This window comes from Dromiciops gliroides, chromosome 4, assembly GCF_019393635.1.
Source record: "Dromiciops gliroides isolate mDroGli1 chromosome 4, mDroGli1.pri, whole genome shotgun sequence".
In the NCBI taxonomy this organism is placed as follows: domain Eukaryota; kingdom Metazoa; phylum Chordata; class Mammalia; order Microbiotheria; family Microbiotheriidae; genus Dromiciops; species Dromiciops gliroides.
Window position 1 is genome coordinate 156,562,842 of NC_057864.1, and position 15,877 is coordinate 156,578,718.

Below are 15,877 nucleotides of genomic sequence, written 5' to 3' on the forward strand. Positions count from 1 at the left end.
CCATCCCCCTCCCTCTGGGCAAGGCTTCCAGCCTTCATTATCTTTGGGAAAGGGACATTCCTGTTCCTCCTCTCTGCAATTTTCATGTTTCACAGCTCTGGCTGCTCAAAAGTCCTTACTATGCTCTCATCTTGATCCTCCTTGCTGCAATGCTAATAATGTAGATCTCTTCAAACTGCTCTTCCCCAAAGTGCCTAGTATTTGATGTGCACTAGGAGGAAGGTGGGGATTAGGAGACACCTCTCAATGGTATCAAAGTCCCATGGGACTTTCAAGGTATTAGCAATGAGTGTACTTTCACAGGGAGAAGGGAAAGGAGCAGTAGGTTGAGCCACCCCCACCTCTACCCCTACCACAACCTCCCTGGACATTCCACCTAACAGCCTGGCCTAACTTGCTTGGTGGAGAGGTGTCCTGCTTTTCAAAGGAAGGGAAGAGAAATGGCTCTGCTCTAGAAAAAGTCCCACCTAGTAAGGCAGCAAGCTGAATAGCACTCTGCTTTCTCCTCCAGCCTGAAAAGTGAAGGCACTCCCAGCTGTGCCTTCTTCCCCATCTCACTGAGGGGCCAGTTGCCCAGTGATAACACCCAGAACAACATTCATCCTGCTCCTTGCCTCTTCAAGGTTGAAAGGAGTGATCCCAAGGAGGCCTTAGCTCCTATAGTCCTAATGTTTGGATAAAGATGTCAATACAGGCCAGTTATTGTCAACAAAGAAGTGGGAACCACTATTCTCTGCCTTCCCTAGATGGGGAGGTCTGGGATCAAGAAGAGCTGGGAGCTGGGCTGGGAGCTGGGCTGGGAGCTGGGCTGGGAGCTGGGCTGGGAGCTGGGCTGGGAGCTGGGCTGGGAGCTGGGCTGGGAGCTGGGCTGGGAGCTGGGCTGGGAGCTGGGCTGGGAGCTGGGCTGGGAGCTGGGCTGGGAGCTGGGCTGGGAGCAGGCCATTATTGACAGAGGTCAGGGACCTTTTTGCAGCAGGATGCAGGAAGGTTAGAACTTAGAGGGGCTCTAACTACCAGGCAGAAGCTCCTAGATAAGAAGACCAAAGGGGTCCTGGAGATCTAGGTAGTGGAGTTTGAATTGGCTGAGAGAAGGAGGGAGGCTGAAACGAATGAGGGAGTTGAATGAAGCCACCTCTGAGCTCCACCTTTGGCTTTCCAGGCCGTTGTTGGATGCTCTATCCCCTCCAGATTACCTGAGAGGAGCCTGATGTGTTTAGTAGCAAGGGACTGAAGGCACTTTAGAGAGATATTCACCTGGGGAATTGAGAACTTCTCATATTACCATCTCCCTGAAATGACTGAACTCCAATGCTGTCCATTTATGTCGCTTCTCCTTTAATGCTTCCTATTACGACTGCAACGTGGGGAGACAATTTGCACTAAATGGGCCAGTTACCGCTTATTAAGCTTAATTAGGATTTCATTGCTTGAGCACACAGGGATGGGAAGATTTCTGCTCTGAACCAACTACCCAACCAAGGAGCTATGCCTTGGGGAGGAGAGAAGGATGCTGAACTGGGGTATCAGGGTAAATAGTAAAGTGGGGGCATGGGGGTGAAACTGCAACAAGAGATACAATCAATCAAAGAATCAAGGAAATTGGAAAGAGGATGGTAGGGACACAATGACCCACATGTTTCTACTTATTCTTCTCTTATCCCCATCTCCCCTGCCCTTCCATGTATCCCTCATGCAACATATGTGGCAGGTACCATCACCGTCAAATATGCGTCACAAACTCTACACCTCTAGTTTCATTCGATTGATCAACAAGTAGTTAACATGTGTAAGGTGCTGGCTCTGGGGTCAGGAGACCTTGGTTCAAATGACTAAACTTAATAATTCCTTTGTCACTGGAGAAATCATTTAATTTCTCTGGGCCTCAGTCTTCTCTTCTATAAAATGGATCTCAGGGCTCTTTCCAGTACTAGAGTTATGACTCTATGTAAAGAATGATTGATGATAGCTGGAGGCAAAGAAAGTTAATGAGTGGGGCTGGATATGGGGAGAAGGTCACTCCTCCTAGTTCTCTAGCCCTATAGGCAGTATCACCATTATCAAACAGTTGGGGGCTTGGTACTTTGTAGCTTCAGTTTCTTGGAAAGTTTAGAAATAATTTCCCAATTCCCTAAAGTTCCTAAGTACACCAGCACAAGAATCACTGGGATAGGATTTGTGTCACAAAGACAAGATTAACCCCTAGTTTCAATTAGAAATTAGGATTGGAGTTTAGAGTTAGATTAGGACTGGAGTTTAGAGTTAGATTAGGCTCAGAAAGCCTCAGAGTTAAGTGGCTAGGGATGATGGTTGGATCAGCTGTAAGATTCCTCTAAATGGTAATGTTAGGGTTGTTGGGTTCAAATTAGGACTAAGCATTAAGTATAACTTTAAACAATACAAACACTAATGTTAAATTCTCTAACAATGGCCATGCTCTAAACTCTCAACATTACCCTTTTGGGTCAGGGTTTAAGTGTCTGAGTTAGAACAAAAGTCAGTAACCTGAGAAAGCAGAAGAGTCCTCCTTAGTCATTCCTGAAAGAAGTATGTTCTCAAAGAATTGAATTATATTGTGTATAACGCCCACAAAACTTATATAGTTGTTTAAAGAATAGGTTGTGTGTCCTAGTGGATAGAGTGCTGGGCAGGAAGACTAGAATTCAGATCCCACTTCTGATACTTACTAGTAGTATGATCCTGGATATATGATCCTTAACCTCTATGCTTCAGGCTTCCCTAGGGTTTTCTGTGATGGTGAAGGGACTTCCCTAAAACAAAAGTTCTTTATTTTGACAAAATGTTAGATTCTTGTATGTTCTCATGAAAGACTTATTAAGTGCCGTTCTCCCAAAAAACTTGTCTGATTATGAAAATATTACTAGTACCATTTTATATATAAGGAAACTGAGGCACATGGAGTACAACCCTTATATATTGAATATCTGGTTCATTCCAGCGAGATTTTATACTAACTCATCTGTACTGGTTTATAAGATTTACTCCATCATTCTTCTATTATTTTATTTATAGCAGATAATACAATAAAATTGTCCAACCAATACTTATTGTTGCTAGAAGACCCTTCTCATAATGTACATATATGACATAAGAACTGAAGAGGTCATTAGGGGCTCATATAACCTTTTCCCTTCAGCACATTAGTACAATGAGTTGAACAGATTAGCTAATTGTCCCCATTAGATGACAAGGAGAACCTGATACTGAAGGGATGAAATAGAGGGTAGAAATCATAAGATCTGGAACTGAAAGAAACCTTAGAGATGATCCAGACCAACCCTTTCATTTTACAGGTGAGTAAACTGAGTCTCAGAGAAGTTAGGTAACTAGGCCCAAGACCATTCATGGAGTCATTGGCAGAGCTTGGATTTGAACTCAGGCCTTCTGATTCCAAATCCAATGCTCTTTCTACCATGCTGAATGAAGTGTAGCAGTGGCAAGGGAGAGCAGGTATTGTCCAATAGAAGCAAGGAGAAATAAGGGAAGATGTAAATGGGACACCCCATTGTAGGCTCTGTTTTAGGTAGGGGGTTGGAAAGAGGGAAAGAACCCCAAGCTTGAGCTCCATTCATTACCAAGGCTAGTGAGTAATTTAGTGCATAGTATACTGTTCATAGAACCTAAGGTCTTTGCTGGTTAATGAGATGAGTCAACGCACTGGTACAGGCACATTCCTTTTTTTGGCTAAAAGGGCACCATGCTGCAGAAGAAGCCATGGGCTAGGCTAACCAGCCATAGACAGATGATCCACGCTGGGTGACTGGGTAGGGGTATTTGTCAAAACTGCCTGTGTTCTGATTGGGACGGTGAGGTGGGGGCTATTCTCTATAGAACCTTACTGTGATAATAACCATTGTTAAAATGATGATAATAATAAACCATCATAACAAGAAGAAGTAGTAAGGGAAGCACTTTGTAAACCTTAAACTGATATATAAATGTCACTTAATATTATTATTATCTCAATGCTTTAGGGATTTCTGGTTGTATTTGTTATTTTAATAAACATGCGCCACACACCCATTGTTTGTGGTCTACCTTGCTAACCACTGGGAGAGATAAGGAGCCTAGATGAGAAGCTGTTTCTGCCTTCATGGAGTTTATAATTTAACAGCTCCAAAAATATACATTTGTAAGTCCCTCCCTCTTATATGCAAGACAGAGAAGGCTCCGGCTTGGAGGCAGGAAAACTCATGTTCAAATCTTGCCTCTGACATTAGCTATATGACTCAGAACAAGTCTCTTAACTTCTTTCTATGTGTTCCATGTAATTTTGTTCAGTCGTGTCTGACTCTGCGAGTAACCCCATTTGGGATCTTCTTGGCAAAGTTACTGGAGTGGTTTGCCATTTCTTTCTCCAGCTTCCTTTATAGATGAGGAAATGGAGGCAGACAGGGTTAAGTGACTTGCCCAAGGTCACAGACCTAGGAAGTGTCTGAGGCTGGATTTGAACTCAGGAAGATGAGTCTTCCTGGCCTCAGGCCTTGTACTCTGTCAACTAGTGCCACCTAGCTGCACCTTAGAAAAATAGTTAAGCAGGACAGCTAGGTGGTCCAGTGGATAGAGTACCAGCCCTGGAGTCAGGAAGACCTGAGTTCAAATCTAGCCTTAGACACTTGACACTTGCTACCTTTGTTACCCTGGGCAAGTCACTTAACCCTGATTGTCTCACCAAAAACAAACAAACAAACAAAACAACAAAAAATTGTTAGGAGCCTATTATAGTGGGGTTGTATTGGCCTCCTTCCATTGATGTGCATAGCAGTTCCTCAGTGCCTCAGGAGAACATCTTCATGAATGCTCTGTTGGCTTATATCATGGTTAGACTCCAAACCATTCTCCTAATGGAGATAGGACCTGTAAGGCTGAGCTTCAACCACATAGCCTCCTTCTTACCTCTATCCTCCTTCTACTCCCCCCCCAAATAATTTGTTTTTATTTTGTACATATTATTTTATTTATTATTATATTGTGTGTATATATATGTATATATATAATATATAGTAATACCTACATACATTCATGCTATCTTCCCCTATAGATTATAAGCACCTTGAGGGCAGGAGCTGTTTGTTTTTGTTTTTCAATCCCCCGCTTCTAGCACAGTTCCTGACATATAATATCTACTTAATGGATGCTTGTTAATCGATCTGATGTATCAGGGTGTGTGTTCCAAGAGCACAGCCTTCCAGAACAAAGGTATAGGGGTGCTATTATGGCTCATATACATATAACCCCTGCCTGATGCAGAGTGCAAAACCATGGTTTCCCTCAAGTCTCACATACAACCTTGTGAGGCAGATAAAAGCAGATATGTCAATCTCCATTTATCCAGAGCAAGGACTGGCACAAGCACAGACACACACAGCCTCTGACGGTATCTCCCCACCTGAGGAGAGCAAGCCTGCCTCTGGGAGGGCTGGGATGGTATGGAATGTAAATGATGTTTCAGATAACCCATTTTGTCATTGGTTCTGAGCTGCTCACCTTGTGGTTAGCAGATGCATTTATTTAGAACTTAGGCTGCCTTCCTAAATTAAAATAAATCAATATGTAAATTTTTGGAAGGAAGGAAGGAAGGAAGGAAGGAAGGAAGGAAGGAAGGAAGGAAGGAAGGAAGGAAGGAAGGAAGGAAGGAAGGCAAGCAAGCATTATTGACCAGTGCCTGGGCTGTTCTCTTTGAAAGCTTGACCTTGGTTGAACTCTTTGACTCCTTTACTTATGGTGTCTGGTCAGAGACCAGATTGAGGCCTGGAGCCTTCTCCCTTCCAAAGCCATATGGTCCTATGAAATGGGTGTCAGTCTTTGGTCTTTGTGTTCATTCTTTTCTGTTGTAAGTGAAAGGATGGGGGACTCTGAATTTGTGGGTTTCGAAAGGTCTGGAGAGTAAGTCTTGGGTGTCACAACATCCTAGAGTCTGTTTTGCAGCCAGCTCATCGTGGATGGTCTGAGGATCAAGAAATGACCTTTAGGAAGTGGCCCAGTGATTGCTGAGATGAGGACTCATCAAGCATCATGCTGCATCTGGATGAGAATGTGTTTAATTTTACAAACAATATTATCTCATTTGATCCTTACAACAGCCCTTGGAGGTAGATGCTATTATCATTATCCCCCTTTTACAGTTGAGGAAACTGAAGCAAACAGAGGTTTCAGGATCACACAGCTAATAAGTGATGAGGCCAAATTTAAACTCAGGTCGTCCTGAATCCAGGCCCAGAACTGTATCCATTGTGCCACTTTACTATCTCAAAAATGAATTGTAAAGTTGCTATCTAGATAGATATACTGTCTAAAAATCTAATGAGTGGTCCCCAATAAATTAGAAGCTTTAGCAAGAGTTTAGACTTTTAAGCATTTGTTAATGAGGATAAGAATTTGGTGAAGAGAGAGAAAGAGACCTAGATGCCTACAGCTATCTCAGGGAGCCAGCATTTCTAGCTCCCCTCCCCATGAGGTCCTGACGAGAGAAAAAAACAAAACAAAACAAAAAAAACACCTCGCCCCTTCTTCATCCCACAAGCCTCCTTTCTAAACCAGAAACATCAAACGTCACTTCCTGATGCCAAGGAACTGACCTTCCAAGCCACATGGCTTGCCCTCAGATGCCTTCTCCTCATGGAAGAACTTTCCTACAGTATCTCTCCAGCAGGGGGCATCGCTCCAATTGTCACAGAATAAAAGGTGTAGTCTTATCCCTCAAGGATTTTGTACTCTAATGGGGGTGGAGGGTAGTGAATAATATAATTAAAGACAAATATAATATGATGTAGGGTATGGTGAAGACATGAGAAATGCAGACAGAGCACTGTGGGAAAATTTGAGGAGGAAGAGATCATTTTCAGCTGGAGAATTATACAAGGCCCTTTTCAGAACCCATCCTCAGACAATATTTCCCCAAGGCTGAGAGGCAAAGACCCATGTTTTCCTGCTTCCCTGTCTCTGGTCTTTGCCACAGCTGACCACAGCCACCTAAAAGAGCCAGATGTCCTGTGCCAGGGGCACCGGATGACTGCTGTGCGTCCCATCCCCACCAGCTGCCTAACCTTATGCCAGGGGATATATCTGGCAGTGCCAGCAAGATCCAGCTGATGGCCATGGTGGCATCTTCAATATAGACAGATGGGAGAGATTGGTTTAATATCCCTCTGGGTCCCCCATCCATCAGTGGCTCAATCAGGGCCAATCTCTAAGGCATGGTCAATGATTAGCCCCTGGCACTGACCCACCACTTTCAGTCCATTGGCATTCCCCACCCCCTCCAGCACTGAAAGCCTGCCTCCCTTCCTCCCCAACTCTGCCAAACTCCATCCTAGTGCTTGGGGAAGACAAAAGGGAAGAAGATCGAGTTTTACTCTTTCTGGCCTGCTTAGCATAGTGACCAGAACACAGTAGAGGCACAGCAAATGTTGGAAAGAGCACTGCATTAAGTCTGAAGACCCTTTGTCCAGTCCTGAACCCAAGGACAGTGCCTAACTGGGTTATGTTGGGAAGTTATTTCATATTTCAAATACTATTCAGGTCATATGTGATGAGCTTTATCAAATAGGAAACATGCTAGGTACCGTGCTGGGCACTAGGGATACAAAGCTCCTCAAAGAGCTTACAAACTAATGGGGAAAACAACATTGATGCTCACAAGTGAATAGAAAATATTCACAAAATAAATATAAAGTCATTAGAGGGGGTGGGGCACTAAAATGTGGGGGAACCATGAAAGGGCTTTTGTAGAAGGTGGGACTTGAGCTGAGCCCGGAGAGGAGCTGAGACACCCTTCACGTGTGAAAATAGCTGAAACATATGTGAGATGGGACTAATAATATCTGCCCTGCCTACCTCACTGGCTTGTTGTGAAAAATGAGCATTTGAAACTTTAAAGCACTGGGTGTGATCTATTCCCTTATAGATCGTGAAAATCAAATGAGCCAATTCATATGACACTGCTTTGTGAGCCTAAAACACAACATGAATACAAGCTGTTATTATCAGCTTTTATTTATTTAATTTTTGTTGTTGTTGTTGAATGAATGGGTGTATGGTTAGTAGACTCCTTAGGGAGTGCCTAGTCTGATGAAAGAGATAGGACACCTGCCTTTTCTTTTTCCACCTATAATCATCCCAGAGTCATGAGCTGTAAATAGAAATACATCTGTTTGTGTGGTGAGAGAGTATGAGAAATTTTGGATAGAGCACAGTAAGGCCATCCTAATGGAGTGAAGGCTGGAACAGGGAAACCACAAGGTTCTGAAGGAGAGCGAACTTTGAGGCTAGAGAACCCAGGTACAGATCCTGCTTTGCTACTTATTAGCTGTGTGACCTCTCTGAACCTTAGTTTCTTCATCTGTAAAATGAAACTGGAGAGTTCTAGATTGAAGGCCTATGAAGAAACATGGAAAGTTTGTTTTGCTTGTCTAGAATGAAGAAAAGAAGGACTGAGGTATTGGAAGGCAAGGAAGTGATGTGATCCAGATGGGCTTCCTCCCAGAAGTTTTCCTAGAGCCTAGCTTCTTAAACTTTGGGTCATGACACTATATGGGGTTGCATAACTGAATGTAGGGGTTGAGAAAAATTTGGCAACAGTAAAAGGTTATGTATACCTATTTTATATGCCTATATACACAAGGTCACTTGAAAATTTCACTGGTGTAAAGGGGTCCTGAGTGGAAAAAGTTTAAGAAGCCCTGTCCTAGAGAAAGTCATTGTGAAGCAAGGTTAATAAGGAACAGGGAAAAAAGGACAGGCCTTGGGGGAAATGACAATAGAAGGGACAGTGCAGATGAGAGCTGGTATTCAGACTAGTCTATCTGGAACACCCTAGTTTTAGCTCCAGAGTTTTAGGGTGGTGAGTGTTCCAGAAGATGAAGGCATTTATATAGGAGGAAGAGATGTGGGGATTAGGGAAGGAACAGTAGGTGGAAGGACCTTAAAGACTAGGAAATACTATTTGGAGAAAAGAACCCTTTACTGAGAAAGGGTATTATCACTTAAAGGCAGGGCAATTGATCTGTAAGAAAGGTAGCCAACAGGCAGGCATCAGCCTCCCATCTTTGGAGGCTGCCTGTAACCTGCTTATAAATGCTCAGGCATCTAGGTCTGTATTCCCTTATTGGCCCATCTACTGCATTTTTGTTGTTGTTCAGTCATTTTTCAGTCATTGTCTGACTCTTCTTGACCCCACTTGGGATTTTCTTTTTTTTTTTCTTCCTTTTGTTATTATCTTTTCCCATTTGGGATTTTCTGGGCAAAGATACTTAGAGTGGTTTGTCATTCCTTCTCCTGCTCATTTTACAGATGAGGAAACTGAGGCAAACAGGGTTAAGTGACTTGCCCAGGGTCACACAGCTAGTAAGTGTCTGAGGCAGGATTTGAACTCAGGAAGGGGAGTCTTCTTGACTCCAGGCCCAGCATTCTATACACTTGTGCCACCTAGTTGCCCCATCTACTGCATTCTGGTTGTGTTAGGAGGAGGATGAGCAAAGAGACTGGTGAAGCTTCTGTGAAGTATAGATCAGTATGACTCTTTGGGTATTATTTAACGAGGTGATTTTTTTTCTTGGGGATGTGGTGGGGCCTGTGCTAGTGTTCTACCATGTTGTGTGTATTCCTAGGGAGTCTTTTGCATTGGAATATAATGCATGTTCCCCGAGGTCTGAGGATACAGTGTACACCAGAAGGTCGAGCATTGAAGCCTGTGTCCCAAGGGTAGCGACAGCTGTGATCTTCACGGTCCTTCTGAATTCACTCCTAGTCCATTAGGACTGGGGATCCTTTCAACTGAAGGTTGTGGAACCCTGCCATACCACTCACTTGCTTTATGATGTTGGATAAGTCATTTCCCTTTTCTCAACTGTAAGTTTTCCCATCTATAAAATAGACATTAGTATTTAATAGAGAAACATGTAATATGTGTTAAAATAATCAACTTCAAATACACAAAAGGGAGAGGCTTGGCTACACAATGTTTTGTCCGAGAAAGACCTAGGGCAATTAATTTTATCATATGGCTACTATCATTGAGGGGTGTTGGACTTGGGAGGGGGAAGAGCAGAGACAATGCATTCAAGCCAAGCACTGTGCTAAGAATTTTTTTTTTACAGATATCATCTCATTTCATTCTTACCACCACATTGTGAGGTAGGGCTGTGTGGCCTCTGAGGTCTCTGCCCCTCTAGGGCTCTGATCTAAGTATGAGATGAAAAAGTGTGAAGGGGGATTCTTCCCAAATAGGGCAGGGCACCAGACTCCATCTCAATGCTGCAACAAATGAGAAAGGTTTGATAGCAGGAGGGACTGAAGGGCTGGAGGAACTCACAAATTCACCTTTCTGGGAGAGCTTGAGGAAGAAAAGAAGCAGAGGAAAGAAGCAGTGACTGGAGAGTTTATCTTCCATTGTTCGGGGAGATGGGGGTGGGTATGGTGGGGGGAACCAGGATATACACATATTATCTTGAATGTGGAAAAAAAAATCCCGGGGAACAGTGAACAAAGCTATAAATACAGGCCCGCGTCGGGTGACATCACCTGAGCACAGCCGGAGATTTATGGTCGAGTCACAAGGCCCTAAAGTGTATTTATAACGGTGTAACTCACTGGTACTTCTCGCCTGCCTGCCTGCCCTCTCTCCTCCCCTCCCTCCATTGCTACGCTCCTAGCTTTCCTGGGGAAATATTACGGCCGGGCTGAGGTGGCCTGGTTTGAGTCTCTTTGGTGACGTGGGAGAGCCTGGAGAATCTTGAACACAGGACAGGTGACAGTGAAGAGCTCAGGCACCTCAGTCCTCTCCATCACTGAGCTGGAGCAGGGTTCTCTACCCCTGGAAGTTTTGTTTCAAGAAGCTGGGATCCAGAGCTGGCTCTTTTCCCAGAGATCACTTGGACTTGGCAGCTCTGGGATCATCAAATGCAAGCCCATGTGGAAGCTTCTGGGAGAATTCAACTTTGAAAGCAGAAGCCCTAGGGCCTGTGTGTGTTCTGGGCCCCACAAGTCCCAAGCCTCATATGCATGGGAAAAGCAAGCACCCAGCGAGCCAGGGATGAAGGCTGGGGAGAGGAGTCACCTCACAGAAATTCAAACCCAGATAGGGCCAAGCTGGTGTTCTTTCTCACATCTTTTGTTCCCCCATTACCTCTGTTGATACTGCCACCACTTCTGACAGCCCAGCAGGAGACAGAAGGAAAGAATTAAAGTTTCCTCTGCTAAAAGCAAAATATTTAATCTTCTTTCCCACCATACTCTCAAAAGGAGATAATAATAATAATAATAAAAGCCGGCATGTATGTAATACTTTAAGGTTTGCAAAGAATTTTGCATAAATTATCCAATTGGAGTCTTACAACAAACCTGCTAGATAGGTACTAATGTTACTAATAGCTCCGTGTTGCACATAAGCCAAGTGACACTCGGAGTGCTTATGACTTGTCCATGGACACACATCTAGTAAAATCAGAGACGGGATCTGAAACGAGGTCTCATCCAGAGAAGTTATGAAACAGAAAGAAAAAGAGAGGGAGAGGGGCAGGTCTGCTTAAACAGGGGTTGTATATCCGCTCTGAGAAGTTATGCCATTTATCTCCTGTGTAGACTAGGGAATGGGGAACTGAAAGGCAGAGAGAGAGGGAGAGAGGTTTTGGGGGAAAATGAATAGCTTACCATATGTCATCTCTTCACCCTGAAACATACCTGTTGGCCCTTGGCCAGCCAGCCACAATTTCTCTGAGCCTCAGTTTTCTCATCTGTAAAATGATAATAATACCTACATTACCTACTTTACAGGGTGTTTGTGAGCATCAAATGAAATAAGGCACTTTGTAAGCATAAAGTGCTTAATAATTGTGTCAGCTATTATTGTGAGATCCCAGCATTCCTCTATTTGGGTGTTGGTGGGGGAGGAAAGACACACTCCAAAGCCAAAGAGAAATGATTGGTTTTTTTTTTAAATCTCCTTTCCCTCCTCATCTCTATTAGTGCAGAAAATTGAGAATTGATTGCAAGATTATGCACAGAATCGTGGGATTTAGACTTGGAAGAATGATAGATTTAGAGCTGGAAAAGGCTTAGAAGTCATCAGGGTCAAGGACTTCATCTCACAGATGAACAAAAGCAGGCCCAGAGAGAGAATATACCTTGTCCAAGGTCACTTAGCTGGTAAGTGGCAGAGCAAGGACTGGGACCCATTCCTCCTAATCCATTGCTCTTTTCACTCTCTTTCTGTCAAGGACAGTCAAAGGTTAACTAGTCCAAGTTTTACCAGAAGCAGGAAATATCCTCTTATGGTCCAGCTTCTGGACAGGTGGTCAGCTGCCTCTGGTGGCTGAGTGTCCCAGTGGATAGAGCACATGTCTTAGATTTGGGGAAGACCTGTGTTCAAATCTGGTCTCAGACACTAGCATAACCCTGGGCAAGTCACTTTAGCTCTTTTAGCCTCACTTTCCTCATCTGCAAAGTGAGAATAATAATAGTGATAATAATAATATAATATAATAATAGTGATAATAAAATAATATGATAATAGCGATGATGATGACAATGATGTGACTTCCCAGGGTTGTTGTGAGGATAAAAAGAGATGATATTTGTAAACTGCAAACCACAAAGCACTAAATAAATCTAGCTATTATTGTTATTATTATCCAGGGTCAGTTCTAAAATCAGGCAGAGATCATGCATTTGATAAGCATTTTCTGAGATCCCAATGCATGATGGTTTCTGTGACCAAAACTAGATGCAAAGACTTGATTTGACATGGAAATATGCTTTTACATGTTAACCTATTTAAAATACCTTTTTAGGGAGATGGGAGGGCAGGGAGGAAGAAAATTTGAAACTCAAAATTTTAAAAAAATGAACGTTAAAAATTATCTTTACATGTAATTGGAAAAAATAAAATACTATTAAAAAACTTAATTATCCTTCTATACTCCCCATCCCTCACCCATATCATCCCATGCCTTAGAGTGAGAGGGGTCCTGTGCTACTGATTTCCTTCTCTATTTTACTCCCTTCTCCCTTCCTGGAACCCCAGTCCTGGCTCACTGACCCATGATCCTCAGCATGGCCCAGTCAAAAAGTCTTGTAGGAGAGATCAGAGGGAATGTTGGGGGAGAAGAAAAGGGATATGGTAGGAAAGACTTCATGGGAGAGGGGAGGCCAACTGGGGGAAAGATCAAAGAGGGATGAGGGATTGGGGCATTGGGGAAGACACTGAAGGCAAGATAGTGGAAAGCATCCTTGATTTGGTATCAGAGGACCTGGGTTTGAATAGTACCATGGTGGAAACTGGCACAGGGCTGAGAGACTTTACACACAGGATATGATGTCCAAGAAGGGACATGCGCTCCAGGGAGTAACCCTGGGACCCTGGTTTCATTTCCTTTCCATGTCTGTGGGACCTCCACCATTTTGTAGAGCAATTGCTGCCCCAGGTCATTCCCTTTCATCTCTATGGTTTCCCTCTTCTGGGGTTACACCACATCCATCAACCTTCATGGAAGTAAAAGTTGGACCTCCCCCTCTCTCACTGCAATTTGGCCCTCTGGTTTGACTGTCTTCGGGTCCATCTCCTCATCTCTGCCTCTGCCCTGACCTCCCTCCCCATTCCTCTCACTCCTGAGTTCAGTTTTCTCATCACCCTTTCTAGTTCCCTGTCCTTTTTCTTTATTAAACATTTGCCTGCTTTCTCATTTTTGATGTGGAGGTTACTGCGAAGCCTCCAAATTTAAAGGCACTTTAGAAGCAATGTAGTTCAACTCATACTTGAATAATAATCCCCTCTAGAACAGCTTTTCCTTGAAGACCCTCCAGTGGGCAAAAGCACGGTACCCTCTGATGCAACCCGTTCCACTTTGAAGCATCTCTTAAATGTTAGGAAGTTCTTCACATCAAGCACAAAGCTCCCTCTCTTCAATGTCCACCCATGGTTTGTAGGTCAAGGAGAGACAGAAATAGGAACTGAACCTACGATTCCATTGGCATAGGAAACTCTCATGTGAGGAAACTCCCTTCACCAATACAGGTCGTCACCTTCTCTGCATTTTATAATTTTAGGGAATTATCTACAACACTGAGAGGTAATGCAATTTTCTCAGGGTCCCAGAACCAGTGTGTCAGGGGCAGGACTTGAACCCAGGTCTTCCACACTCTAAAGTCAGCTCTCTATTATACCACTGCATCAAGTAGAACAAGCCTACTCCCTCTTCCACAAGGCTAGCCCTTCAAATACAGGAAGACAGCTATCATACTGGCATTGTTACTTACTAGCTCTATGCTATAGGCTATATATGTGTGTGTGTGTGTATGTATGTATACATATGTATATGTGTATGTGAATTCTATATGTGTATGTATATACACATATTTATATATACATGTATGCTTGTGTATGTGTACAAGTGTGTGTATATATATATATATATGCATGTACACATGTATGCATGTGCATGCATGTGTATGTCCCTGGGCAAATTGCTTAATTTTTCTGACCCTCACTCTGTAAATAAAGCAATTTAGTAAAGTAAAAAACATCAGAGGAGCTGAGTTCAAATCTTAGCTCTCCCACTGTGTGACCTTCAGCAAGTCATACTCCACCTCTCAAAAAAAGTTGTTTGCTTAAGGGAAAAGATGTTTCAGCTTGGGGGCTCTTAATAACATTTTTGTTACTATCCATTGTAATCTTGGGTAAATCACCCCCTTAGTGTCTCGGTTTCTTTATCTGTAAAATAAGTGGCTTTAAGGTCCCTTTCAGTTTTAAAACCTCTGGTCAACTAGGTCAGGGGTAAGAGGGTGAGTACACTGGGAAAGAAAAGAGGAGAATGAAGGTGAGCAGCCCTGGAGGAGAGTGGCACCCGCTTGGTGTACCAGAACAGCAATTTTTAGAGTGGTGTGTGGGGTAACTGGACGAAAACAGCAAAGAGGGAGAATGGAGCAGGAGGGAGAAGATGCCATCAGGAGGGAAGCGTTTCCCCAGGCAGTGCAATGATTCGACAACCCCCCCCCCCATTTTATTAACTGGAAAATAAACTGGAGCCACAAAGGGGGAGAGGAGGGGCCAGCCCAGCTGCTGCCCCTGAGGGAGTGGGGGTTGGGAGGGGGAGAGGTGACCAGCTGCGCCGGGTGATAAATCTATTGGCCAAGGACAAGCTGCAGCTCAGAAATTGGGTCTCCACTCCCCTGCAGAGCCTCCTCCCCCTGATCCCACCATCACCCCAGAGCAACAGAGGAGCCAGGACATAGAGGGAGGGAGGGGGGTTCCCTCCCCTTGGAATCACCCCACAAAGGTCGAAGCCACAATGGGGCTGTCAGATGGCAGGGAGGAGAGGAAGGGGAGGGGAGGGGGGGATGTCACACAATCCTCTCCTCAGAGCCAAACCTTCTGCTCCCGGAACAGAACAGAGAGACATTGAAAATGTAGCCTTGGGGTAGGGTGAGCCCAGGAGAAATGGAATTTTGAGAGAGAGGAGTTAAGGGATCAGCTGCCTCCCTTAATTCCTTACCAGACTCTCCCTAGCTCTAGACCCTCTCACCTACTGTCCCTTTGCCCCTTCCAGGACACCAATCATGTAACAAGCCTACTTCCTTCAGCCTTTGCCTCCATCTAATATCTCCTACCTTTTTCTACCCCCATCCTATTTATCACTACATTTCTTTTCTGGGGCTCTCAAAACAATATTCCCTGGAGCTGTCCCAAACTCTCATTTTGCTTTGTATTTTCCAAATGAGGGAAAGGATCTTCAGATTGGAAAGATTGTAGCAAAGAGTAGAGAGAGGAGAAAAAGTCTTAGGCAACAGTACAGTGGACTTGAGAGTCTGGAGTCAAAGGATCAGGTTTCAAATCCTCACTGTCACTTCTTATGTGATCTAAGGC